We start from the raw sequence: 26,054 nt of genomic DNA, 5'->3' as shown, positions 1-26,054 counted from the left end.
GCCCTGCACACGAGGTGGCAGCCGTCAGGGTCTGGGAGGCAACAGAGCCGAAACGCCGTGCTTGCACTCAAGAGCAGCAGCGGCATGGGCAGAGAGGCGGCTTCAGAGGCTAAAGGTCCTTAGAGCAAGTAGCAGCGGCGGCAGCAGCAGCAACAGGAGGAGCAGCAGCGCCCGCAGGAGCCTTCGCTTTGTCGCCAAGATGCCGGCTGTGTCGAAGGGGGACGGGATGTGCGGGCTGGCTGTCTTCATCTCCGACATCAGGAATTTTAAGCGCGGCAGCCCCGGATGAGGCTGGCCAGCACCCCCTCCATTTTGGCACCCTAGGCAACTGCCTAGTTCGCCTTAATGGACGCACCGGCCCTGCTTGCACTGAACCACATTTGTGCTTTTACTGCCCATTCACCCCGTTTGGGAGATTCCTTTGGAGCACCTCACAATCGCCTTTCAAAACAAAAACAAAAACAAAACAAATAACGCCATCTTGAACAATTTCGCGGCAGTGTCCCTGGATACTGGCCATGCTGGCTGGAGATGATGGGACTGTAGTCCAACAATATCTGGAGGGCTGTATGTTCAAAAAAAAACCCCTGTTCCATGGAGAAAAAAATCACATGCAATGCAACTTGCGCAGAAATGTCATTGTAGTTGCTATATTTGTTCATTATTTGGCTGTATCAATAGCCATTCTTAAGATTATGAGGCTGTAGAGAAAATGGGTGCATTGAGAAGTGGAGAGCATAGGGTGAGTTCTTCTAGGCTCAGCGCTGGTGCTGGTGCCCTGTTTTCTCATATTCCTTTCACACTGCCACAGCCATTGAGTTATATTATACTAGTGTCGTTCAGCCCGTTAAATAAACGGGCGCTATAACATATGTGAGCGCTGCACGGCGCACCGGATCGAGGAGCCGGTCTGCAGAGTCAGCGCCCAGCAACGCCGTGCTGGATTGAGGAGGCAATGCTCCGTGCGACGCTGCTGGGCACTGAGTGCAGACCGGCTCCTCGATCCGGTGCTCCGCGCAGCGCTGATCAGCACCGAACCAGCAGGCCGCCGGATCAAGGAAACGGCCTGCCAGGTCGGCACCCAGCAGCGCTGCACGGAGCACCAGTCTGCAGAGTCAGTGCCCAGCAGCGCCGCACGGAGCAGCGCCTCCTCAATCCAGCACGGCGTTGCTGAGCGCTGACTCTGCAGACCGGCTCCTCGATCCGGTGCTCCCGGGACCTGTCCTTCCTGTCGGCGGCAGGGGGACAGAAACGAAGGAGGAGAAAGCAGCCCTTTCTCCTCCTTCCTTCCTCTCCCCCAGCCACCGACAGGAAGGAGACATCCCGGGGTTTGGAGAAGCGCTTGCGCAGTGCTTCTCCGAACCCCGGGGCCTGTCCTTGCTGGACGCACGCTCTTCTCCCCCCCTGCCGCCAACGCTCAGTCTGGCCGGGAGCGGTGGTTGGCGGCCGCAGGGAAACGGTAGGTGGGGGTGGGGAGAGCGCGCGCACATGTGCGTTCCAAGTCTCTGCGTCCAATCCCTGTGTCCGTGGGGCACATGCACAGTAGCGCAAACCCAGGGACACAGGGAATACTGGACGCAGAGACACTTGCACTTTATTATATAGGATACTTAACAGTTTTTTTAGCCTGAGCTTCATCACAACTTGATCCAAGTGGGCAGAGCTCCATCAGCATTTAAAACCAGAAACTGCACTTGACAGAAACACAGCCACAATTAGAAGAGCAGATGAAATCTGCAAAGAATCGTAGAACTGTAGATAGGTGTGGTAGGTGTGGTTGTTTTACAGCCTAATTCAGCCATTCTGGGTGAAGCTGCACACTGTGGAAATTCCCTCCTCCCCTGCCCCACCCATTTTCATCATTGCTAGAGACACAGGTGCTCCAACTGCCCCTGGTCTCTCTGGTTCCTGCTAAATCTCCATTCCTAATGCAGGGATGGGGAGAGGGTGGCCCACCAGAGGTTACAGGACTCCAACTCCCACCAGCCCCACCAGCCCCACCTGCCAGCACAGCAAATGGGAGTCCAGCAACACCTGGAAGGCCTCAGACCCCACCCCACCCCACCCCTTCCTTCCTTCCTTCCTTCCTTCCTTCCTTCTCTTTGTATATCTTCTGCCCACCCCTGGGGCAGATAGCGCATTCCACATGCAGGCTCATTCCCTGGCAGCATCTGCACTGAGATAGATCTGGGTGTTGGGGAAGGGAAAGAGCCTCTTCCCAGAACCGGGAGGGCAGCCTCTGCCCAAAAGCAGATCGTTCTGGTCTGGATGCACAAATAGCACCATCTGGGATAAGGCAGCAGCTTTATGAGCAGGCTGTGTGTGCCATAACAAATGTGTCGGTCTTCGGGGTGCTCTAGGACGCTGTGTGGGTTCTGCTGCAACAGGGAAACTTAGCTACGTACTTTTTCTGTAGTTGACATTTGCTATGTGCTTAATGCTACTTTTCTGCATACTCTGCCTATTGCAGAAGCCAAAACTGTCGTCCTTCAGCAATCCTTCAGCAGCACCTAGCGGCAGAGGAAAACAATACAATGTTGTTGCACCTCCAGGGCTGAGGAGAAACCGCTGCATTTGTTGTTGTTGTTTCGTGACCCCGTGGACCAGAGCACGCCAGGCACTCCTGTCTTCCACTGCCTCCCGCAGTTTGGGCAAACCCATGTAGGTAGCTTCGAGAACACTGTCCAACCATCTCGTCCTCTGTCGTCCCCTTCTCCTTGTGCACTCCATCTTTCCCAACATCAGGGTATTTTCCAGGGAGTCCCCTTCTCCTTGTGCCCTCCATCTTTCCCAACATCAGGGTCTTTTCCAGGGAGTCCCCTTCTCCTAGTGCCCTCCATCTTTCCCAACATCAGGGTCTTTTCCAGGGAGTCCCCTTCTCCTTGTGCCCTCCATCTTTCCCAACATCAGGGTCTTTTCCAGGAAGTCTTCTCTTCTCATGAGGTGGCCAAAGTATTGGAGCCTCAGCTTCAGGATCTGTCCTTCCAGTGAGCACTCAGGGCTGATTTCCTTCAGCAAATCCTTCAGTCCATGGAACTCTCAAGAGTCGCCTCCAGCACCATAATTCAAAAGCATCAATTCTGATGGAAGTGTGGCCTTCTAGGATGTGGACAACAGCCCTGACTGAAAATTTAATGTGTCAGATTAGAATGGTCCACGGGAACTCCCAATAGTCATCTTTTTCATAAAGCACGGCAACTTTTTTGGGGGGAGGATTAAAAGCCTCAAGGGGACTGTTTGTTACCCCTGAAATATCATGGTGATATGTGGAAATATTTTGGGGGGGAATGACTTGTCAGAATCTGATTTGATATTTCCAAGCAAAGTGGTGGTTGATGTGTTTTATGTATTGTCTAACTGGAAGCACTGGTGGGGGGCGGGGGAACCTGTGACGGGTATAGGGCTCCGTTGAGTTGTTTATGACTCAATTAGGAGCCTCTGATTATCGCCCGGCGCGCTTTCTCTAGCGCTTCTCTGCTCCTGTAGATCCGGGCTGGCAGTAAAACACACACAGCAGAGTTCTTCTTCTTCTCACACAGCGAAAGCTTGTATAGCCGTTGGATAAAAAGCCTCTTAAGAACACACAGAGTCCAAAGTGTTCTAATAACTACTTAAGTTTATTCTAGAGAGAAAATAACAAACAACCTGGTGAGAGCGCAGACATCTTGCGACCGTCACCCAGGCAGAAACGAAACCAACCGCAACATACAGAAACACTTCTGGTACATTCTGTAACATGATATTCCTCAGTGGTCAGGTGCTATACAGAACACAGTTAACTCTTTGGTTACTTGTTACTCCTCACACCCCCTCTCACCTGAACACTGGGGATAGCGGGTATCCAAACTTACCCCAAAACCAACCCTTCACAGAATTCCCCATGCCGTTGGAAACTCAAGGGTTTTGTGAACCCATCTGCTAGGTTCTCTTGGCTTGGACAATACCTCAACTTCACCAAGCCTACCTGTATGCTCTGACATACGTTTCGGAAGCGGATGTCTAAGTGTTTGGTTCTGGCCTTGAACTGTCCAGACTCCGCCAGTCTCAAAGATGGTTGATTGTCGCCCCAAACAGTGATGGGCTGGCTACAATCACCCCAGATTTCCTGGACCAAACATCTGTAGAACTCCAATTCAGTGCATGTCGCAGACAACGCACAGAATTCGGCTTCCGTGGAAGACATTGCTATTAGGCTTTGCCTGCGCGACCGCCAACCAATCAGGGCATTTCCAAACTTGACTACCAAACCAGTCACTGACTTCCTGTCCTCCTGATTGGCCCAATCAGCATCTGCAAAACAAGTGAGTTGTGGCTCACCTTGCGCTGACATCTCCAAACAATACTCTTTGGTCTCCTGCAAATACCTAAGCACTCTCTTAATGCCATTCCAAGCATGCACGCTAGGTTTCGATGCTTCTCTACTGAGCAAATTGACTGCAAAAGCAATATCTGGTCTGCTCCATTGTGACAAATACAACAGACTCCCTAGCGCTGACTGAAACACTTCAGGACTCTCAAACGCTACTTTGTCCTTCACTTGTGAATCTTTCACAAAGTTTGACTCCATGGGTGTTCTGACCCCTTTACAATCAGACATTCTGAACTTCTCAAGCAAATGTTCAATCTTGCCTTTCTGACTGAGCAAAAAACTTCCATCCTCAGTTCTGTCTATCTGCACACCTAGATAAACATTCACTGCACCTAGATTCTTGAGTTTGAACCTCTTGCCTAGCTCTTTTGCAAACTTCTGCACTTGCATCTGGCTCTTTGCTAAGCAGATCAAGTCATCAACATAGACAAGCAACAGTTCTTGCTGTTCTCCTTCACCCCTGAGATACAGACAACTGTCAGCTAGACTCTTCCTGAAACCTAGGCTCTTCAAAACAGAATCAAGACATGAATTCCAATTTTTAGCGGATTGCTTCAGACCGTAGATCGACTTGTGCAGCTTCCACACCTGACCTGGCACGTCACTCTCAAACCCTGGAGGAGGCAACATGTACAACTCCTCCTGGAGGTCAGAGTTCAAATAAGCGGTGTCCACATCAAAGTGGTTGACCACTAGGCCTCTCTGCGCTGCAGTCGCTAAAAGCATCCTGAAAGATTCCGATCTCAAAGTCGGACTAAAGACATCTGTGTAGTGGATTCCTTTCTTCTGAGTAAAACCTCTAGCCACTAATCTAGCCTTGTACTGCGTCTCTCCAGTCACTGTGGGTTTCAGCCTGTAGACCCACCTACAACTGACTGCTTTCTTGCCTTCTGGCAACTGTGTTAGGCTATACACACCAAGAGATTGCATGGAGTTCAACTCTTTCTCCATTGCAACTTTCCACTTCCTAGCTTCCTCTACTGACAACTGTTGCACCTCTTCAAAGCTTTCAGGCTCACACACTGCTAGGTTCGCCCATACACTGACAGCTGTAAACCTTTCAGGTGGTTTAACTTTCGTGGTGCGTTTTGAACGCCTTGGTCCCACATCTTCCCCCTCTAAATCCGAACTGCTTGTCTCTGACTGTGGCTCTCTCGGACTAGCAGCACTGTCAAGAGACTTACTACGCTTTGCAGCCCCCTCTGGGCTTGCTTTGGGTGAAGTGGGTGACCTACCACGTTTGCTGTACTTCCCAGGCTTGACCTGGGGTGAAGTCGGTGCGCTTCTGACTTCTTGCTTCACTTCCCTAGGAGCTACACCACTTGGACCAGCTGCCTGACCTGGATCTGGTCCTGCAGCACCTGGAACTTCAGCATCAGCTACCTGAGTTTCCTCTTCCTGGTCAAAACCTGAAGACCAGTCAAGAAGAACTTCGGGGTTAGCATGAATGCGTCTCCAGCCCTCTTGTTCACAGAACGTAGCACTCCTGCTAATGTGAACGCGGGTTTGGTCCCCCTCTGCTGGTACAAACCTCCAAGCCTTTGAGTTTGGTTCGTAACCACAGAAGATCATTTTTCTGGATCTTGATCCACCCTTTCTGCGCTTTTGCTTTGGAATTAGAACCCAAGCCTCACACCCAAAAGTTCTGAAATAGTGCACCTTCGGAACTTTGCCATACAACATGTAGTAGGGTGTGTTGTCCACAACTGAATTAAAAGCGTGGTTTGAACAATAATTCACAAATTTATAGCATTCCCCCCAAAACTTCTGGGGTAGTCCTGCATCAAACAACGTTGCCTCCACCAGTTCAGACAGCGTTCTAAATTTCCTTTCAGCTAAACCATTCTCCTGTGGACTAAAAGGAGCGGTTTTTCTGTGCCTAATTCCCTTGCTGCGGAAAAACCCTTGTAGTTCTGCACTCAAAAACTCTCCCGCCCTGTCACTCTGAAAACACTGGACAGTGACGGAGAACTGTAGTTCTACTTCGGCTACCCACTCCTGTATCACTCTGGCAGCCTCCCCCTTCTCTTTCAGTGTTATGACCCAGGAAAAATGGCTGAAATCATCCAGAAGACACAAAACATATTTTGAACCACCTAAACTTAACGTTGACATAGGCCCAGAAATATCCAAGTGAACTAACTGAAATGGCTTTGTGCTCTTCCTCTCAGACCTAGGATAAGAGCATCTCTTCGTCTTCGCTTTCGCACATGCGCGGCATTGCAGGTGTTTTTGACATGGCTTGAACCTGCAACCTTTGACAAAAGCAGGGGCTTTTTTCACATAAGGAAAAGACATATGACAACATCTTCTGCGCCAAGCATGAATACAATCCTTATGGATAGCGCCCTCTGTGCCCTTTGGGGTATTGGCACTTTTAGCCTGAGCATCACCAGTGTTACTTCCACCTGCTTGCCCCCTCCCATCTAGGACAAACAGACCATCAGACCCAACAGTAACGCTTACCAGCTCAGCCCCATCTCTGGCAATTTTGCAAACACCATTGGCAAAACTTATTTCAAAGCCTTCACGCAATAAGCAAGACACACTTAAAAGACCATTTTCCATGCCTGGTACAACATAAACATCAAGGTTAGTGTCTAAGCATTGCATATAAAAAACACCCTTGCTTTTAATTGTTCCAGAAGAACCATCAGCAAGATGCAGGCTCTTTTCATCTTCAAGTGGCCTGCAGTTCAGGATCTGTCCTGAAGGCGGTACAAGATGATGGGTGCTGCCTGAGTCGATAATAAAAGTGAAACTGTCTTGTCCTTTGTTTCGAATCGTTGCTAAGGCAGCAGAAAGACGGCTGACAGGCTTATCTGGAGTTTTCCCACGTCCTCTGCCTCGGCGCTGCTGGCTGGTCCCACGACCACGTCCGCTGGGTTGCCTGGCACCTGGCTGAGTGACCTTGGCTGCTTCCGGAGCTGGGCAAAATCTCGCTACGTGCCCAGGCTCCTGGCACCGAAAGCAAAGCCTTGTTGCGCACGCACTCACAGTGGATTCCTCAGTGCTTTTTACTGCACCCTCACTGGCTTCTCTGCGCCCACAGCCCTCCTTCTCAGCCGATTCTTTCTGGCGTCTCTGTTCCTCATCACAGCTCCTGGCAATGGCACATAGAGCCTTATTGTCTTTCCTGGTTTCTGCTGCAAACCTCTGTGCTTCAGCTGCTGAATTATCAGCGACAGGGGTTGGAGGATTTAACACACAAGTCCACAAATCCTTTCCCAGCAACCACATTTTGGCCCTTTCTCTCCACTCTGCATAGTTGTCGCCATTCAACCTCTGGAACGGCACGACAAATGACTCCTGTAGCTGCTCCGCCATCTTGTCCACCCCCGGGCTCCGTGTCCGTGTACTCACTCAGAATAGCTCACGTTGCTCCTCCGGGTAGACTGCGGATCCCAGCCTTCTGGTACAGGGTCTTTCTGCTAGCGAGTGCATCTATTGATTGCCGACTGCAAAACAACAGGTTTCTCCCAGCTAGCTCTTTACACCGGCTTTCTCCACGGCTTTTACAGCTGCAATCACCTTTTATTGCTTTGGTGATTGATTAGGTTCAGGACCTCTTATCTCCCATAACCTGTTGCGGGTATAGGGCTCCGTTGAGTTGTTTATGACTCAATTAGGAGCCTCTGATTATCGCCCGGCGCGCTTTCTCTAGCGCTTCTCTGCTCCCGTAGATCCGGGCTGGCAGTAAAACACACACAGCAGAGTTCTTCTTCTTCTCACACAGCGAAAGCTTGTATAGCCGTTGGATAAAAAGCCTCTTAAGAACACACAGAGTCCAAAGTGTTCTAATAACTACTTAAGTTTATTCTAGAGAGAAAATAACAAACAACCTGGTGAGAGCGCAGACATCTTGCGACCGTCACCCAGGCAGAAACGAAACCAACTGCAACATACAGAAACACTTCTGGTACATTCTGTAACATGATATTCCTCAGTGGTCAGGTGCTATACAGAACACAGTTAACTCTTTGGTTACTTGTTACTCCTCACAGAACCGCCCCACCCCCGGCACCATCGGGGAGGGGGTGCCATTGTGGCCGCCCCACAACACATGCCGTGCACACCCCCACCGCACCAGGCATCATGCCCCCGCGGGCCGCACACCACGCCCCTGGGATGCGCGCCTCTGTAGGAGATGTACCACGCCCCTGGGATGCGCGTCATGCCCCCAGGATGCGCACCGGGCACGCCCCTGCCTGCTCTCCCCCCCCCCCTAGTGCCAGAGCATGCAGCTTCGCCACTGTCTGGAAGTGACCCTCCAGGGCACAGCTGCATCATGACCTCCCTGGGGCACAAGCCTGGGCAGTTTTATGTGTGATGTGAAAAAATAAGATTAATAAAAATCAATTAAAAATTTAAAAAGCGAAAAGAAGAAAAATGCTTCATTGAAATGTAAGAAGCTGGTTAGAACAATCTGTGAGCAAAGGGATGGATTTAGGAGAGGATATTTTATTTAGTAATGTAGTGGACATGCCCCAAGATAAAAGGCTTCTGGGAAACGATTTATAACGAAATGAAAAAGATATACAAAAATACATTTTTGAAAAAAACAGGGGCCTTTTTACTTGGAATAGTTGGGGAAGAAATCCCAAAAAAAGATGTTAACTTGTTTATGTACGCCACCACAGCTGTGAGGATCTTAATTGCGAAATACTGGAAAAAAGAAGAATTGCCCTCTCTACAAGAATGGCAAATGAAAATGTTGGACTTTATGGAACTAGCAGAATTGACAGGAAGACTCCGAGACCAAGCGGATGAGAGAATGGAGGAAGATTGGAAAATTTTCAAAGTGTATTTAGGGAATTATTTCTGAATATTAAAAGACTGAACATCCTAAATATGAAAGGCATATCCCTAAAAAACATCCAATCTACAACCCCATGGGCAACTTTTCTTCGCGGAACCCCCCCAATAACTAGGGAACCTTACAAGTTAATAAAACTGCTAAAAGACAAGGGTCTCTACGACATATGGAGTGAACAAAACCCGGGAGACACCACCCACACATTCCAATCTGGACGACATGGCACAACGTCCAGATTGGACAGCATTCTGCTCACACAGAGTCTAATCCCTTGGGTGGAATCATCAAACATAGGCAACATTAAAATCACAGACCATGCCCCGGTAGAAGCCACCATTAAAATAGGAGAGAGAACACACAGTACCCCATCATGGTCCTTTAGCCCCATCCTAACCACAAACAAACAAATTAGAGAAAGTATCACAAAAACCCTTCAAAATTACTTCAAAGAAAATGATGTGAACAACATAACAACCCCCCTCCTATGGGACGCAATGAAAGCAGTCACCAGAGGAGCTTGCATAAAAGAGAAAACACTCCTTAAAAAACAAACCTCCACAAAGATTAGTAAAATGGAACAAGACATTACAACCCTCTCATCACGCTACAAACAAACAGGATCCAGAAAACTTCTTAAACTCATAGAACAAAAGAGAAGGGAAATAGACTCCCTAGAAATCAACAAAACAATGATCAGCATTCTATATTCTAAACAACGCTTCTATGAATATGGAGGGGAAAACTCCAGACTATTAGCAAATAGATGTAGGAAAAGAACACTCAAAACAAGAATACACTGCATCACCAAAAAAGACGGCAACACAACATTCTCCCCCAAAGAAATAACCTCAGAATTTGCAGAATTTTACTCCAATCTGGACACCTCCCGCAACCCACCTGAGAAGGAAATAAAAGAATTCATAGCAGGACTGACCATGCCTACCTTAACAAATGAAGAACAGGAATACATGGACAGGCCCATCACCCCAGAGGAAATAGACGAGGTCCTCAAAAACCTGCAACCACACAAAGCCCCAGGCCCAGACGGCTTCACAGCAGAATTCTATAAGAAATTCAAAGAACCCCTAATGCCACACATGACCCGCCTATTTAATGACATCATGAAAGGGGGGCCCATCCCCAAAACCTGGACCCACTCCAAAATAGTCTCCATCCCAAAACCACTGAAGGACAATCTCAAAGTTGAATCATATCGCCCAATCTCACTAATAAACCAAGACTACAAGATATTCACATCAATCCTGGCCAACCGCCTGAAAAACTTCTTACGCAACTTAGTAGCCCCAGATCAGACCGGCTTCGTCCCCAGTCGTAATATCACAGACCCCATCAGGAAACTGCTGAACCTAATCGAACACAGCAAGGCAACCAAAATCCCACTGACAATTATGTCTCTAGACATCCTCAAAGCCTTTGATTGCCTAGAATGGAAATACCTGTTAGCAGTACTAACTAGCATGAAATTTGGCCCAAACTTTATACAAATCCTCAAACAAATATACTCCCAAGCCTCAGCAAAATGCAGAATCAACAACATAGACTCGAATAACATAGAAATCCAAAGAGGCACAAAACAAGGATGCCCACTATCCCCCTTCCTATTTATACTAGCACTAGAACCGCTAGTTATCCGAATCCGTGCAGCCACAGACATCAAAGGAGTGGAAATAAAAGGCAGAACATATAAATTAGGGCTCTTTGCAGATGACCTAATGGTCACAACATCAGACCCCTTAAACACAGCAATCTCCCTAACCAGAGAACTCAACACATTTGCAACGGTGTCAGGCCTGCGAGTAAACTTTGCAAAATCAGAAGCCATGTGCTTCAATACTCCTCCCCACACCCAGAAAGAACTCGCTAATATCACCAAAATAAAACTCTGTCACACCAAGTTCAGATACCTAGGGGTACAAATAACCAAAAATCTCAACAAATTATACCTCCACAACTATAAACCCTTGTGGCGACAAATAAACAAGGACCTAAAGAGATGGAACAACATGAATTTCACCCTCTCAGATAAAATGGCAATGATCAAAATGATCACTCTCCCAAAATTAACCTACTTATTCCAAACCCTCCCAGTCTGGTCTACCCTCCCCCTGGTCTACCATCCACTATTCCACCATGCAGCACAAAACATCCAAACAAAAACTTGGCAAACCAAAGGCCTATACCGCCTACTAGACTTTTATAAAAATAACACACCTCTGACAACACAAGAAATACAAGATAAACTAGAAGACACCCAAATACCCTGGTTAGCACAACACCAATTACATGCCCTTTTGAACAAGCCAGCAATAAAACTAGCAGCAACAAGACCCCTGACACCCTTTGAAAATCTCCTCCTAACAACAAAGGGTCACGGCAAAGAGATGGTATCTGCAATATATAAAATACTGCTCCAAAATCCCACAAACCCCTCAGACACAATAAAAAAAAATGGGAAGACGACATAGGCTACGAGATTAACCCCACTCAATGGACCAGAATGTGGTCTAAACCCCCCTTTAAATCCATATCAGCAAAAAGGAAAGAACTCACTCTGAAAACCATCTACAGGTGGTACCTAACACCTCGAAAACTAGCACTAATACACCCAGGAACCTCATCAAAATGCTGGAGAGGATGCACCTCAACAGGCACATATTTCCACATGTGGTGGGAATGCCCCAAAACCCAACAATTCTGGAGAACAACCGTAAGAGAAATAGGTAAAATAACCCAACAAACATTAGAACTTACCCCAGAACTGGCCCTGCTAAACATCTTCAAGGACAATAACGCCCATCTACATCACAAAGAACTCATAACCCACTTACTCTCAGCAACCAGAAGCATCATAACCAGACACTGGAAAGACCTGTCAGGAGTAAGCATGGACCAATGGTACCAGACGGTATGGGAAACAGCCCTACTAGAAAAACTAACCAATAAGTTGAAACTGACACGGGGACAAATTGAAGAAGACGGCTTCACCCCAATATGGTTCCCCTTCATCACATACACAGCCCAACAAGACAACGACAGAAACCCACCAACAGCATACAAATCAATCTGGCTAACCTGACCCAGAACACCCACCCACCCCACTCACATAAAACAGACCACCACAGCCAACCACAAAATAAAACTATATCCTAGGCCAACCCCAACAACTCTCACCACCAAAGGAAAACAAATACACAACAAGGAACCTATGCAAGCATTGCTGACAAACCCCCCCCACATTAGGTAAAACAGAAACATTGCCACACACCCCCACCCCCTTCCCTTATCTACCACTCTCCCCCTTTTCCTCCCCAATGTCTCAACAATTGAAACTGATCTGTAAAAATGTTATGAGAGACATTGTACACGTCTTTGCAAACTGAGAAAACCTTCAATAAAATAAAAATAAAAAAGAAAAAGAAAATAAAAAAAAGACTGAACATCTATTCTAGGGAAATACTGAAGTTAAGGCATTAGGGGAAAAAGATAAGATTATAAAGCAGGAAAATGAGTTATAAATAAAAGACTGAGATTAAGATGAACCAAGAAAAATATGCTGAGGAAAAGTAAAAGTAATGATGGGAAACTGTTACAGATGATTCTAAAATGAAAATCAGATAGAGGGGACTTGGGGAAACAAAAGAGACAATGATTCAAAGGAGGATATAAGATGATATGTGTTTTTTGTTTTTATTGTTGTGTATTTTTTACGTTTTGTAGTGTTACATTGTAAATTTGTTATGTTTTTGAGTGTTTTTATAAAAACCTAATAAAAATATATATATATATTTTAAAAAGTAATTATCCTTCCTCTTTTTCTCACTTGTGTGAGAAAGCAAATATCTATTTCAGCAGAGAAAGTCACCATCTGTGTACAGCTTTTCTCCAGAAGCTTTTGGGACAAGGTTGCATAACCTTCTGGAACAATTAGGATATCCAAGGATGCTTTAGGGCGGCAGACTTGGGATTACCTTCTCCCTGTTTTATGTTTCCCTGTTAACAAAGAGCCCACTCTCAGGCTGATTAGGAAACAAGAAAATACAAGGGTTAATGACATCAAAAGTCATGCCAGGATTGAACAGATACAGTAATGAAAATCAGGCAGGTAATAATCCTTAAAGGTTACAAAAATCCATAGTCCAGTTCAAAAGGGAGTGTGGTCTCTGGAGGAGAGCCCACAGACATCCTATCCCATTGCAGGTAAGAAGAAGCAAGAACAAGATTAAATCACTATTGTTCCCCTTCCCACCACATCACACAGTCCCCTATTTGCAACTCTCTAACAATTATGCATTTGGGGTATAGCTGCAGATTCCCCCCCACAAAAAACCCTTTATAAACCCACATAAGAGAAAACAAAGTTAATTTATCGATGGCATCAAATAACCTTAGCAACATAGACAGAAATGTCTTCACGAGCAGGCTGGAGGCATGGGAGTAGGCAGGGGGGCAGGAGGGGGCAATTGCCCCCCCCCAGAAGCAAAAGGCTGAGGGGCGCAGACGTGGCAGCCCCAGGCTCCCGCTCTGAAGCTCCAGAGGCGCGCGGGGAGCGTAAGCGGAGGAGGCAGCCACAGGCTCGCATTCCCCTCGCGCCTCTGGAGCTTCGCGCCAGGAGCAGGAGCCTGGGGCCACCTCCTTGGAAGACCGGGGAGGCGCAGGCAACATAGCCCCGCCCACATTCCCACTGTGGCCCGTCCCCTCCCGCCCCTTGCCCCCCCCTAATTTTTATCCTGGGTACGCCCCTGGCTGGAGGGGGTGCTGGCCAATGGCACAACATTCCTGATGTAGTGGACAATGAGTTATACAACTGTTGGGGAAAGTAATAATAATAATAATAATAATAATAATAATAATAATAATAATAATTTTATTATTTATATCCCGCCCATCTGGCTGGGTTTCCCCAGCTACTCTGGCCGGCTTATAACATATCTAAAAACTTAATAAAAACATTCCCTGAAATAAGTAATATTTCTCTTGCACTCCTTCCTCTTGGAGGTCCTCTTGCCTCCTTCCCAAAGCCTAGTTCAGTGGTGGCGAACCTATGGCACGTGCCAGAGGGGACACTCAGAGCCCTCTCTGTGGGTACATGTGCCCTCGCCCCAGCACAGAGTTCGTTACTAGAAAGCCAGGAATTGAGGCCTCGCCGTCATGATGCAAGCACAGGGATAGATTTGTATTGTATTGGGTGCTTCATTATTATTTTTAATATTGTGTTTTTGTAGACTCCAATTCAGGAACACCCAAAAAGGAATACAGAGAAATGGGGGGGGGGGGAGAGACAAGAACAGAGAATGGAAGATCGCTGAACGCAATGGGAAAGTGTGCTGTCTTCTGTGCAATGGAAGTGTTGTGTGTCGCACACCAAGTGTCAGGTGGCACTTTGACACCAACCACAAAAGTGTTGCCCAGCTTGTGAAACTGAAAGAAAAGAGTTTTTCAAAGAGAAATTGAGGAAATACCATTCCCAGTATCTTCGTTTTTGCAACTCTATTTCTAGAACAAATCACCTGACAGCTGACAGTTTTCAAATTTCACTGTGCATAAGCCCCTCTCTGATGGGGATATTATCAAAATGGCCATGTTGTCTGGGAGTAATTCCCTTTTTCATGATTTCCCAAATAAGGATAAAATTACTGAACAGACAACCACAAGATGTAGGGAAAACGGCAGAAAGGATGTTTTGTGATAGCAAACAGGGCCGTCTTAAGGTCATCGGGCGCGCTGGTGCAGGGGCCCCTCGGGCGCCCCCCCCAACTCTTTTTTTAAAAAAGGAAAATTCTTACCTGGTGTGCCGGGCAGCGGGAGCCTCACGGTGGCCCCTGCACCTCACAGCAGAGCCGCGCTGTGCCGGAGGCCGCCTGCCTGTCCGATGCCGCCGGATTGAGTGGGGGAGGGGGCGCCGCTGCTCCGCATGGCCTTCCTCCCTTCTCCCAGCAGAGCGGGGTGCCTGGGCAGGCCGGGCCACGCCGGGTTCCTTCCCGCCAACAGGGTGTTGCGTTTCATTGGTAGAGGTGCTGCCATGAAACGCAGCGCCGGGGTGAGGGATGACCCTGGCGCTGCAGAGCGGAACAGGGTCCTAGTGCCCCTGTTCTGCTCGCTTCCCTCCCTGCTCTTGCGGCGCGGCTGGTGGAGGGAAAAGGAAGGCTGCCGCGAAGCTTCCCCACTTTCTGGGGTGCCCCTCAGCGCCCCTCAGCACCCCCTGATCGCCCAGGTGCCGTGGTGCATTGCGCCACTAGAGCCAATGGGCGAGCCGGGCCTGATAGCAAAACCTTGCAGAGAAAACTGCAGGTTTTTGAAAGAGACCTGGGGCAGCTGAAATATTTTCCAAATCGAAAAAATGCATTTAGAAAATTCCACAATATTTGCAGACAATCCTACAAGCCATCAAGAAATCTACAAGGCATTTCCTAGCATTGTACCGTAGCAGTTGTTTTTTTCTAAACTGAAACCTCAGTATTTCAGTTAAATTGCCATGTTGGCACTTGGCGATCAAGAAGCGGGTTTTGAGTTGCAGTTTGGGCACTCGGTCTCTGAGAGGCTTGCCATCACTGGCCTAGTTAGTGTTTGCCCGCTTTGCGAAAGAAGTAAAAAGGCTCTAGGACCTGAGCAGAGCCTCGTGCCTCATTCCCAAAGCCCCTCCCTTACCCGCTTTAGAAATGTGAGTTCTGGGGGTGTCAAATTTTGGCTTTGCAGAGTGCCATATTAGGAAACTGCCTCCCCAATCGGTGTACCTGGCTTATGTAGACTGTTTGTTGGCTCCCATCCAGTCCACTGCCAAGCCAATACAGCCAAGCCAAGTTCAGCTGCTGCATTGTAGGTGCATTCTGTAATTGACCTCCCTTGTCATTTTTCATTTTGAAATATTTAAGGCAATGTTTTAGTTTCCTGTTAATCATGTTGCTTTGAAGGTACACTTTAGATTTGACTTTTTTCAGTTATGTTTTCTCCTGGGTTGTTTTACTGGATTTTTAAAATGTAGGTTGTAAACTGCTTCAAAATCCCCCCCCCCTTAACAATATCACAACGGTATAAAAACTAAATAAATAATAGTAATGCACAGCAGGGGGTTGGACTAGACCAGGCACCCCCCAAACGTCGGCCCTCCAGATGTTTTGGACTACAATTCCCATCATCCCTGACCACTGGTCCCAGGGCCGTCTTAAGCGCCCCTGGCGCCATGGTGCGCCGGATCTCTCCGGCACCCTCCCGCCCCGTTTCCCAGCGCGGTGGGCGGGTGGGCGCAGCGCACAGCTGCACGACGGACCGGCGGACCGGCCGGCCAGCGGGCGGGCGCAGCTCGCGGCGCCTTCCTGGCAAGCCGGCGCCATGGTGCCCTGCGCCACCTAGCCTACACGTAGGGCCGGCCCTGACTGGTCCTGTTAGTTAGGGATCATGGGAGTTGTAGGCCAAAACATCTGGAGGGCTGAAGTTTGGGAGTGCCTGGACTAGACAACCCTCAGGGTGGGTCCCTCCCAACTCTGCAATTATTTGAATAACAGTAACACCCCAAAGCTGCTCCCCAAGTCGTAGACAGAGGGCGGAGGCGTCCTGGCTCCAGGGTTCAGAATATACTGGTCCTTGAGAAGCTGCCCAGCGACCTCCCCGCCGCTCAGGGGGTTCCGAGCTGGGCTTGGAGCGAGGCCCAAGCAAGCCCAGGAGGAATGGGACTGCAAGGGGGTTTGCAATGGGAGAGAGATTCCTGCTGGATGGTAGCCAAGCACCACCCCCGCAAGCCCTTTGCCTTCGCCTCCTCCTTCACTCACCTCCTCCCAGGACAGGGCCAGGGTGCCAATTTGAAGAAAACTGGGGAGGGGGCACATTGCACACACAGCATTTGACTGGCACTACCCATCAACTTTGGGGGGCTGCCGGGGCTGCTGCCCCCTCGAATGTTTTATTCGGGGTGCCCAAGTGACCTCGGCCCCAAGGAGTTCGCAGCACCTGCTCCAGGCACCAGCAAAGGCCTCGGGGGTCAAGTTGCAGGAGCACATTGGGTTGCAAGCGATGGCGTCTGCTCACAGCTGCAGGGCGGCAGCTTCGTGGCTGAACGCCACCTAGAACTTCAGCACCCTGCAGGGAGAAAACGGAAGCCCCTTGCTCCGATAGCAGCCACGCAGGGACCGCGGACAGCAGAGCGCCAGCCCGATCTCCGTGGTCCCGGAGCGGGCCTCGCTCCTTGCCCCCAGTGGGGCCTGGGCAGCGACAATCCCCAGCCCAGCCTCCAACTTGCCTTTCCACGGGGGAAGAGAAGGCTCCCGCCTCCATTCTCGGGGGCGCGGAGCGCCTCCCTTTACAAGGCTACCGTGCGAGCCACACTTTTTGCCAAGTTCTGCATTGCAGGGGATTAGGCTAGATAACCCTCAGGGTCCCCTCCAGCCCTACAGTTCTCTGATCCTACGAGTAATAATAATAATATTTTGTTTGTACCCGAGCCCATCTGGCTGGGTTTTCCCAGGCGCTCTGGGATGGTTGTAGCACAGATAAAGACAGCGTCAAACATTAAAAACGTCCAGATAAAGAATCATAGAATCATAGAGTTGGAAGATACCACAAGGGCCATCCAGTCCAACCCCCTGCCAAGCAGGGAACACCATCAAAGCATTCTTGACATATGGCTGTCAAGCCTCTGCTTAAAGACCTCCAAAGAAGGAGACTCCACCACACTCCTTGGTAGCAAATTCCACTGCCGAACAGCTCTTACTGTCAGGAAGTTCTTCCTAATGTTGAGGTGGAATCTTCTTTCTTGAAGTTTGAATCCATTGCTCCGTGTCCGCTTCTCTGGAGCAGCAGAAAACAATATTTCTCCATCCTCCATATGACATCCTTTCATATATTTGAACATGGCTATCATATCACCCCTTAACCTTCTCTTCTCCAGGCTAAACATACCCAGCTCCCTAAGCCGTTTCACTGACACTGTCTGCAGCCCGCCCCCGCCCCCGCCCCCACATTTCTTCTTCCAAACTTGCAACGCACTTTGGCTTCATACACACTTATACTTTTAAAGTACATTCGACCCACATTTCCCTGCAGCTTGTTCAGGGTTGATGGGAATGGTACCCGCGTCAGGGCTAAACTGCAGCGCCCAGAATTCCGGGAGCAAGGAAATCCACAATATTTTTGTTATGGCTATTGATAAGAATAGTTTTCTCACGTCGGAGAGGCAGCGGAATCTGGAGGGGCAGAGAGGCGGGGCGAAGGGCAGTTCATTTCTCATTGGCGGCCACTGGTGCGTTATTTTGGTCTTTTCCAGAAGGTTGTGCAGGTTGGGGAAGAAAGCGACCTGCGGGATAGAGCCGGAGCGCCTGCCCATTAGTCGCCAGGGTAGCTGTGCCCAACGCAGCCTGGCAGAGGCCTCTGCGAGAACCCAGGGCGAGAGAACCATGTATGAGGAGGAGCAGTCCCGCGCCGTGGGCGTGTTGGAGACGCTCCTGCGGGGACCTTCGGGAAGTAGCGGCAGCGAATGTCCGCAGCAACCAGGTGAGTTGGCTGGGCGGGTGGAGCTGCAGGGGACCCCCTCTGCTTAGGTAACACACGCAGAGGTCAATTTCAAATCCCAGCTACATAGTCACATTGAGCCGATTGCAAACTCCCAACCTCACCTACTTTGCAGGGTTGTTGTGAGCAAAAAGTTGCTCGGGAAAACGGACGATGCGCAACATCCCCCCAAAAAAAAGATAAATGGAAGGCAATAGGATTTGGGACACACACACACACACACGATTGCCTTACATATTATACAGTTCAAAGCGAGCCATCCTGCCCTAGCACGTATTCATGATTCCCATACGAATTGGTGGAGTGGTTTAGATGAAGTGTAATGTATCTCAGGAGTTAATAGCTGAGCTATGAAGCGGGGACTTTGGGGCTCAACACCCAGCAGCACGCCCTTCCGTACCACCATCCTAATCAAGTAAAAATAGTGAGTATTATAATGGACACTATTGTAACACTGGAAAGGAGTCCCTCGGGAGGTGGCGGATTCTCCTTCCTTGGATGTTTTAAAGCAAAAGTTGGGTGGCCATCCGTCATGGATGCTTAAGCTGAGATTCCTGCAGGGCGGGGGGGGGGGGGCTGGATGACCTTCGGGATCCCTTCCAACTCTACCATTCCTTGACTCTATGATTCCTGCACTCTAACATGACAGGCAGTCAGGATGTGGAGGGAGCTGCATGTCTGAATGCATCTCCCCACCCCACCCCCAAAAATGAAATAAACCGGGACAGAAAATGATAGCAGGGCAAGGAGAAGGGTTCAGGGTCGATTTCTCTCTACGTGCGCAGTTAGGAACCTGTTGCTTATGAAAGACCTTGTTCAAAGAGCGGGGAACTTGTGGCCCTCCAGATGTTTTCCAGACTACAATATCCATTATCCCTGGCCATTGGACACGTTGAATGGGACTGGTGGGAGCTAGGAGTCCCAGATGAAGAGGCACAGTTTTAAATGTGTGATGTTTAAATGTGTAATGTTTTATTATGTTTTTATTTCTGTTGGAAGCATCCTAGAGTGGCTGAGGCAACCTAATATGGGCTGGGTACAAATAAATTTATTATTATTATTATTTACTCGTTGCATTTGAGGTGAAAAAGCAGTCTTTTTAAAAGTCCATCTTTAATGTCTCCAGCATTCAAATCCTTCGCATGTTTCCTCGGAAGTAAGTCCCGTCAAGATCAATGGAACCTACTCCCAAGGAAGTGCACAGAGCACTGCGGTCCCCATCCTGTCGTGCTTGCTCGGAAGCAAGTCTTCCTGTGATCTCTATGAAGGATTCTTTTGAAAAAGAGTTTGCACAGGGTTGCAACAGTGACATTTTCGTTTCCTCTGAAATAAGCGTGCACAGGATTGCAAATGTAGCACCCCTACGCGTTTGCTCGGGAGTAAGCCCCGACAAACTTAAAGCAAGCAGACTTAATCTCTATCAAGCTTTTATTACCTCGTATTTTCCCGTTCCCGGCTGAACTTTGCAAGATGTGTTTGTGCGGCAAGGAAAAAAACTTTTTTGTTGTTGTTGCGGTTAAATCATTCGCAATAGGATCATTTTTCGTTGCTGTGATCCCCCTCCCTCCCTTGCTCCCGGATAGTAAATAGCCCTTACACCAAAGTAAGCCTGGTGAGGACCGCGGGAGGCCGCGAATTAATTTGTGGAGACCCTGTCCAGCCTAAGAGCAGGAAAAGGGTTGGCAAGTTGGGGCGCGGGAGCGACTTTAGCAGGACAAAACTGCAAAGGTGGGAAAGCATGCATTGAAAAATGTGCGTTAACTGCAATTCCAGACCCATTCTCTGCCACTGGTCTCAGCGGGGAAACCTCTTTATAGCCGCGCATCTTGAGAAAGTTGCAAAGGGATGGGGGGGGGGGTTGTGAAGAAGTGAAGGCACAGAATAATAATTATTTTTTTCCAAATAATATTTATTCATGTTGTAAAATAAAAAACACCATAAAATACAACAATACAAACAAAAACAAACGAACATACAAAACATAAACAATTCCTTATATAACCTAATTTCATTTAACATCATGATATGACTGCCCTCAATCCCTTCCTACTGGATTTCATTATAACTCCTCTTTAGCAGTTTATTCATCATTATCATTACACATTTATTAATTTAACTAATCCATTTCCTAATATTTTTTCCATAAATTATACATTTACTAGCTCTCTCTTCAAATCCTAATTTTAACGCTTTAGCCTATACTTTCTTCACTAAGAAAATTATTTTTCTATATATTGCAATATTTTTTCAAATATACTTTGAATTTTTTCCAATCTTCCTGCACCGTGGGAATAATAAACACCATACAGTACTAACCTAAGCAGCGCTATTAGGATTTCTGAGCTAATGATTGTGGACGCTTTAGGAATGTGCAATATTTCATTGTGGTGGGGGCTACAGAGTGGCGTGTACTGGCGTTGTGTTTAGAAGTCTGGTTTTGTACTTTCTCCAAATAAAGCAACATTTCTTCCACACCATCACCTCCGCTAAACTGGCAGGGTGGACGGGGGGGGGGGGAACTCACCACTGCATAGTTTGCCTCAGGTCTCTGGCTAAAATGTCTTGCATCTTACACATCAACCTGCTCAACTTGGAAGGAGCTTCTGCAATCTGGTCCCCTCCAGATATTGGTTTTCTTCCAGTCAGAGATTTAGGATGTCTTTTTTTCTTCATAATAAAGGTTTGAAAATATGCTGCTACAAAACCCCACATACATTAAGCAAAATAGAAGCATCGCCACCCGACTCACCTCTTTCCCCCTTTTCTTCCTAATGTAATACTAATGTCTCAACAAATGAAACTGATCTGTAGAAAATGTAACTTGAAAAAAGAGACATTGCACATACTTTTGAAAACCAATAAATCTTTAATAAAAATATGTTTAATAATAATAATTATAATAATTATAATAATGGTATGAAAAGGTCAGAAATTTGTTTCCTGAATGATTGTTTGGAGGAAACAAAATGTAGGTCTGTAGAGATACTGACAATAATGGTTTCTGTGAAACTTCAATATGAGTTTTTGGATTTCCTCCTAAAATTCTACTAACTTGAGTAACTAGACAAACTGAAGCTGAATGTTCCCTAAGGATTGAGGCAACTTACAACATTATAAACTTCCTTTATTAAGGATGCCATCCTTCCCACGCCCCACTTGAGATGTGTTCCAGAGATTCTGTACCTTTAACTAATAATTTCTTGTTTGCATGTTCTACCCCTATTGCTACTTCCCATCCAGCTCATCCAGGGGATTAATTGTGTTTTGTCTCTTGATTTGCTGGGTTCTGTTCCATACCTGCTGGATGGAGAGGGAAGTGTCAATTGCTCGTTTCCTTTTGTAGGGGAGAATAATGATCCTAAAGGTGACATGATGTTATGGCACCACCAGGTGAGAAGTTGGCTCCTGCTGAATGGGCTCCTGTGGAATTTCCCCTACTGGAAGAGGGTGCTCAGAAGCAGCATGAGGCTGGTGGGTCTGCAGAAATGCCTGCAGAGATTTTACCAAGATGGTCTGTGGGTGTGGGGACCTGTCTCAGTGCTGGGGGCAGGAACCAGGGTCATCCAGAGTCCTGTGTTTTTTTGGGGGGGGGGGAGAGTCACTTGGGAAATTGCATGTCTTTGTTTAGCGCCATGAGTAAGCAAAGAGGCAGGAATATTTTGATTTGGAGTTTGAGGACAGATGATGGGGGAGGGTGGAGAGGAGAAGTGGAGAAGGGCATTTTTCATGTACCAGAGAGGAAGCAGCAGGGATCCTGAAATTGTGTCTTGGAGTGACAGGCAAGGACTGTTTCAGGAATGGGATGTGAGTTTGGAGGCCCTGGCCTACAACCCAGAAGGAATAGCAGCTGTCCAGAAAGATTGAACCTGTGAATTAACCAGAATGTACTGGAAAATGCAGAGTGGACTATTTGATTTACTCGAGAGGAGGGATTCTGTTGAAACCCCAAGCAAGCTACCAGGGCTGGCTCTAAGGCATGCCCGGGTGGCGCAGGGTGCCAGGGCGCCGGGCTGCTAGGGGGCGCCATGCGGCTGCGCCCGCCCGCCGCGTTGAGAAACGGGGCGTGCGGGCGCCGGAGCGATCATCGCACCACGGTGCCAGGGCGCCCGATATGCTTAAGACAGCCCTGCAAACTACTGCAGCAAGTGAGGGATTCCTGCTCTTGGGACTGTGTACTAATTTAATGTGAAGATGCTTCTGCAAAGTCTTGTCAGTTTTTTTTAATGCTGTTGATCTGTGTTTTGCATGTTTATTATGATGAAAACTGTTAATGAAGGCAGAGGGCTGCTTACCAGGGTCTGGGAGGACCTGGGAGGGGATCAGAGCTTCCTAGGACCCCCCGTCAACCTTCCCAGACCCTGTCAAGTGTGGTGGCACTTTCCTTACTGAGATGCTTTCAGAACCCTCATTCCTCCTTCTCAGAGGCCGGTAAGGAAGGCAGCTCCTCCTTTTTCAGGCTTTGGGATACAGTAGCTGCATGAGGAACACTGCCAGGGTTAGGAACACTGCCAGAGCTTCACACCGCCTTCCCAAAGCCCAGTCGGTGGGTGCATTGGAAGGCAAGGATAAGGAAATGGAGAACAGAGAGCCATGGGTTTCCCCAGCTCCCCATTTATTTTTTAGTTTCCTCCCCACCCATGCAAGGTCTCAATTGCATAATAAGAGATTCAAGTGCAAGTTGTAGGCTTATTGCAGTAAGAACTAGCCTTCCCCAGTTCTCAAGTTTTGTGTCTGCCTGGAGAGTTGAAACCAGGTATTCTCACTGTGTCACATGCAGGCCTGTAGAAAGCTTGTATGAGGGCTGGGGCAGGAGTCTTGTTAGAATAAACTCCAACAAAAAAAGCAGCTGGTCCCTGCCTGGCTTAGCCGTCCAAGGGCTGGGGCAAGTATACCCAGCTGCCTCTTCCCTGGTCATATGCACTACTCATTATAGTATGCTGGCTCGTGGTCCTTCATTAATCTCTCTGTCATGTGGGTGCAAACCATGCCCCCCATACAGGGCCGGAGCATCCATAGAGGCGAGCTAGGCAACTGCCTAGGGCGCCATCATGGGGGGGCGCTGCCAGCCTGCCCCCTGCCCGCTGCTCTCCCTCCTGCTGCTGCTTGCTGCAGAGGTGCTTCCCTGCAATGTCCTGCAGGGGGCGCAGGGCCGCAACGCATGACGGAGCAGGTGGGGAAACTTGAGTGCGCGCGCGCCCAGCGCAGCAGCAACGGCGCTGCCTGGCCGAGCACCATGAGCCCGCTCCCCGATGGGGTGAACCCCGTGCGCGGCGCAACGCTCCTTTTGCACAAGGCGTGCCCAGGAAGAGGCGCACCCCACGGCCCAGGCACCGGCGCCTTTGCCCTTCCCCAGGCGCCGCGGCTTATGCCGAGAGAAGTAGAGCCGAGGGGGCGGCGGTGGCCCCTCCCTCCCCAGTCACCACAGTGGCGATGACGGGCCAGGGGTCCTCCAAGCGCAGCCTCACCCTCTTGCCAGAGAAAGCCCCACAAGGGCCCATAAGGCGGCTGGGCAGAGGCGCAGCGCGGGGGGCTCTATGGTGGATGTGGCAGGCTCAGCTGTGCGCCTCCAGCTCTGCAGCCTGCCGCTCCTCTCCTGTCCTTGCTGTCAGCTGCAGAGGTGGCAGGAGAGGGATGAGTGTGAGAAAGGAGCCCTTTCTCGCCACTGCCTGGTCCCCCCGCCGCCCACCTCTCGCAAAACCGCCATCTAGGCTGGGGGGGCGCCAGAAGGTGATCTCGCCTAGGGCACCAAAAACCCTAGCACCGGCCCTGTCCCCATAGGTTGGGAGACATAGCAAAAGGGCAAATCCCAGTGGTGTGTCTGTCACCCTTTGCCCCCCCCCACTTGGCAGCCTACTGCCTGCAGCATGGCAGGCCTCTCCACATCCACTAACCAATCTTCATGGTGTGTAGGGTCCACTTTGCCCCCTCCTGTGCAGAAGCAGCTCTGATTAGCACTTTTCCAAGCAGAAAAATTTTGCTTAAAAGAATTAAAGAGTTGTAGCAGCTGCAGCTGCAGAGAGCAAAGTATCTGAAAGCCCCCCTTCCTTCCCTTTCCATGATAAGCTGGCTGCGGTCTCCTCTGTCCTTGATGCATTCCTGTGGCAGTTGTGGGAGGGAAGAAATGCACGCACACACACACACCAAATCCTGAGCTTCCTTCCCATCTGTGCAGAATCCTAGCTTCTCCCTCCATAGTTGGTCACAGATCTCAAAGTCTTTTGCATGGGCCTGATTTACTCTTGAAGTAGCCCTGAGAAGGTAGGCTGCGGAGAGGGGAGAGAAGGCAAGGTCACCCAAGGAGCCCCATGACCAAGAAGGTGACCCGGAAACTGCAATTAATCCAGAATGCGGCAGCTAGACTGGTGACTGGGAGCGGCCGCTGAGACCACATAACACCGGTCCTGAAAGACCTACATTGGCTCCCAGTACGTTTCCGAGCACAATTCAAAGTGTTGGTGCTGACCTTTAAAGCCCTAAATGGCCTCGGTCCAGTATACGGGTACCTGAAGGAACGTCTCCACCCCCATCGTTCTGCTCGGACACTGAGGTCCACCGCCGAGGGCCTTCTGGCGGTTCCCTTGCTACGAGAAGCCAAGTTACAGGGAACCAGGCAGAGGGCCTTCTCGGTAGTGGCGCCCACCCTGTGGAACGCCCTCCCACCAGAGGTCAAAGAGAACAACAATTACCAGACCTTTAGAAGGCATCTTAAGGCAGCCCTGTTTAGGGAAGCTTTTAATGTTTGATGGATTTCTGTATTTTAATATTTTGTTGGAAGCCGCCCAGAGTGGCTGGGGGACCCCAGCCAGATGGGCGGGGTATAAATAATAAATTATTATTATTATTATTATTAGAGAGGATTTGTTCTTTATTTGCACCTGGCACTGACTGCTGGTGCCCCTTGGGACTTGTAGCCAGCAGGAGTCAGGAATTGTGTGTACGCAATCTGAGAGTAAGGGGAAGGGAACTGAAGGGCAGTGCCCGCCCATGGGTTAGTGACAAGTGAGAAGGCAGGGCGGGTGGAGAAGGGGACACTGGCTGAAACTGGCGGGGCAGTAAGCCATTTGCCCAGTTGGGCTAGTCTCCCCTGTGGCCAAGCCTAGTTCCCCTTTGTTTCTTTTCCCAAGCCTTGTTCAGCTTCTTAGCACTTCTCTCCCAGCTCCTTCTGCAGGCATTGCAAAGCACTTTGGCTGCATACAAATGTGCACCTTTAAAGTACATTCAAAGCACATTTTTCCCTCTCAGAGAATTCCAGCCCCTGCAGCGTGTTAAGGGTTGCTGGGAATGGTACCTCTGTGGGACTTGAACCCTACCCCCATTCTCCAAGCAGTCAGGGCCGGTGCTAGGGTTTTT

Source organism: Zootoca vivipara, chromosome Z (genome assembly GCF_963506605.1).
Source record: "Zootoca vivipara chromosome Z, rZooViv1.1, whole genome shotgun sequence".
NCBI classification, from domain to species: domain Eukaryota; kingdom Metazoa; phylum Chordata; class Lepidosauria; order Squamata; family Lacertidae; genus Zootoca; species Zootoca vivipara.
The sequence above is the reverse complement of the archived record's forward strand: the minus strand, read 5'-3'. Positions refer to the sequence as shown.